The sequence below is a fragment of the Cetorhinus maximus genome, chromosome 3, assembly GCF_964194155.1.
Source record: "Cetorhinus maximus chromosome 3, sCetMax3.hap1.1, whole genome shotgun sequence".
In the NCBI taxonomy this organism is placed as follows: Eukaryota; Metazoa; Chordata; class Chondrichthyes; order Lamniformes; family Cetorhinidae; genus Cetorhinus; species Cetorhinus maximus.
The window spans coordinates 61,394,590-61,397,868 of NC_135881.1; positions in this window are offsets into that span (position 1 = coordinate 61,394,590).

Genomic DNA, 3,279 nt, shown 5'->3' on the forward strand with positions numbered 1-3,279 from the left:
CTCTGCTGCCTTGTACAAGGCTGAGTATTTCATTCTTTGCCAGCATCTCTCCTCTATAATCCATCTGAACAGTGCTGCTCACAATTTAGGCTCCATTCTGTCTCAATACAATTATAATAACCCAGATGCTCTGCCCTCTGAAGGACGTACAACCCAAGATGCTCATCGTGACCCCATGGAAGTCCCAATTTGCAGACTCCGTAGGAATTGCTGGGGAAGTTTGAACTTTTGACAGGCAACTCCCTTGCTCCAGGGGACCTTCCAAAAAAGTCTCTGACTCTGAGTTAGAGTCGGAGACTTAGTACAGTTCTGTGGGACTTACCTGGATGATTATCCAGGAAATGTTGGACAGAAAAATCTTAGTCCAACTCCTGGGTAACTACAGAACTGAACACCCAATCACTTACGCTGCCTCACCAACTGCGCCCCTCTCAAACACCCCCAGCCCATGACTGCCCTCCTGACCCCCTGACTTTCCCCCTGAGCAGCCCCCATACCCAACCTGACTAGCCCTCCCAACCACGCTAACCCCCAGCCATTTGACTACCCCTCCCGACCTGACCAGACTAACCCCCACCACCAATCAGACTGACTAACCCCCACCACTTGTTTATACTCCCAACTAGACATGGCTACACCCCCACTACTCAGCTGCCCCCCGAACCCTCCTGACTAGGCCTAACACACCTACCCACTTACCCAGTTCACCCAACTTACAACCTACCCACCTTACCTACCCACCTCACCTACCCAGCTTACCCACCTTCCCCCTAGCCACCAGCACCCCCTACCCATCTACCACCTCACCCACCTACCGCCTCACCCATCTGCCACTACTAGCATGACTTCTTACCGAACTGGCTAAGCCCTAAAGGACATAGCTGCTAGACTGGGTGTGGGACAGGTGGTGGGCGAGCCAACAAGAGGGAGAAACCAATTTGACCTCGTCCTCACCAATCTACCTGTCACGCACAGTAATAAAAGACGTAATACTGTAGAAAGCTTAGAGGGATGTAGAAAGTACAGGTGTGGTAAAAATGGAAATCAGGAAAGCAAAGAGGGGACACAAAAAATATTGGCAGGTAAAATCAAAGAAAATCCTAAGATGTTTTACCAGTACATTAAAAGCAAGAGAATAACTAAGGAAAAGGTAGGGCCTATCAGAGATGTACATGGTAACTTGTGGGCAGAGTTCTCAATGAGTACTTTGTCCCTGTCTTCACTAAGGAGAGGTATGGGCCAGAAAATTGTATGGTGGTCAGTCTGAATTTGATGATGGGCAAATTATTGGAAACAATTTTGAGATACAGGATAAACTGTCATCTTGAAAGGCACAGATTGATCAGGGATAGTTAGCATGGTTTTATTAGGGGAAGATCGTGTAGAATTAACTTAATAAATTTTTTTGTGGAAGTAACAAGGAGGATTGGTGAGGGTAGTATAGTGAATGTTGTCTGCATGGATTTCAGTAAGGAATTTGACAAGGTCCCACATGGCAGTCTAGTCAAGGAAGTGAGATCACATGGGATACAGGGGAAGGTGGCAGGTTGGATCCAAAATTGGCTTAGTGACAGGAAACAAAGGGTAATGGCCGATGGATGTTTTTGTGAATGGAAAATAGTTTCCAGTGGTGTTCCACAGGGCTCAGTGTTGGGGCTCTTGCTGTTTGTTGTATATATTAAGGGTTTAAACTTAAATGTAGGAGGCACAATTGGGAAATTTGCAGATGACACGAAAATTAGCTGCATAGTTGTAGAGAATAGCTGTTGATTCCAGAATGATATCAATGGTTTGGTTGAGTAGGCAGAGAAGTGACAAATGGAATTCAATTTGGAAAAAGTGTGAGGTAATGCATTTGGAGAAGACAAACAAAGCAAAGGTATACTCAATAAATGGGAAGTTATTGAGAGGGGTTGAGGAAGTGAGAGAACTTGGAGTACATGTCCACAGGTCCTTGAAGGTGGCAGCTATTTCAAGTTTCCCTCTGAGATTTGGGAAGCTCAGCATTTGCCATCATCCATGCCATAACAAAATTGGAGGCTCTTTGCACGATAGTTAAAGAATAATTCCTTAATTGGTTTGGAATTGGTGAATTTAAAGGCAACGAGAGTGAGAAGTATACTGAACCAGGAATGGTATTGTGAAATTTTAAAGTGGGAGACAGAAAAATGGCTTTAACAGTTGCTGAGACTTGTTTGAGAGTAAAAGTTATAACTTTGGATGGTTTACAAAAGGTAACTAAAGCTAAGTTAATAGAATTGGCAGATAAGTTATAATTAGGATTACCTGCAGGAGTGAGGAAATCAGACATAATTGAATTAATAGCACAGCATTTGAAATTGGAAAGAATACCTGAAACTAATGAATCACAGCTTGAGGTAGTGAGACTTCAGTTGCAAATGAAGAAGCTTGAACTTGAAGAAGCAAAAGAAGTGAAGAAACTTGAATTGGAAGCAAAAGAAAAAGAAAAGGAATGAGAAAGGGTATTCCAAAGGGAACTGGCAGAATGGCAGAAGAGGGAAAAGACAAGAGAACAAGAAGAAGGGAGACAGGAAAAGAAAGTTGAAATGGTGAGGTTAGAAAAAGAGGAAAGGTAAAAAGAGAGAGACAGAGAATTCCAGCTTAAAATGCTGGCAGTTAAAAAAGAGACACCAGAAGGTGAGGAAGGACATATTTCCAGATCAGAATCAAGTGGGGAAATGTTTAAATTTGTACAAGCTCTTCAAAAGTTTGAAGAAAGAGGTGTTGAAGCATTCTTTATCTCACTTGAGAAGATAGCTAAACAGATGAAATGGCCAAAAGAAATTTGGACATTGCTATTACAGTCAAGGTTGGTAGGTAGAGCTAACTGTTATATGCATCGCTGTCAGAAGAAATATCTGGGGAATATGATGCAGTGAAGAAAGCTATTTTGAGTGCCTATGAACTGGTCTTAGAGGCATACAGACAGAAATTTCAAAGTGTGAGAAAACAGCCTGGACAGACTTATATTGAATTTGAAAGAGTCAAACAAAGTAATTTTGACAAGTGGATAAGGGCATTAAAAATAGAGGGAACCTATGAAGCCCTTAGAGAAGTAATTCTTTTGGAAGAATTTAAAGATTCACTTCCTTCAGTAGTAAGAACCCATGTGGAGGAACAAAGGGTTAAAACTGCTAGGCAGGCAGCAGAGATAGTAGATGAGCGGGTCCATAGATCTAAACTTTTTTCTCAACACCCTTTTAAATCCCTGAAGGATAGAAAATGGAAAGGTAAGAGGAAGGTAGCTAGTCAAGGAAG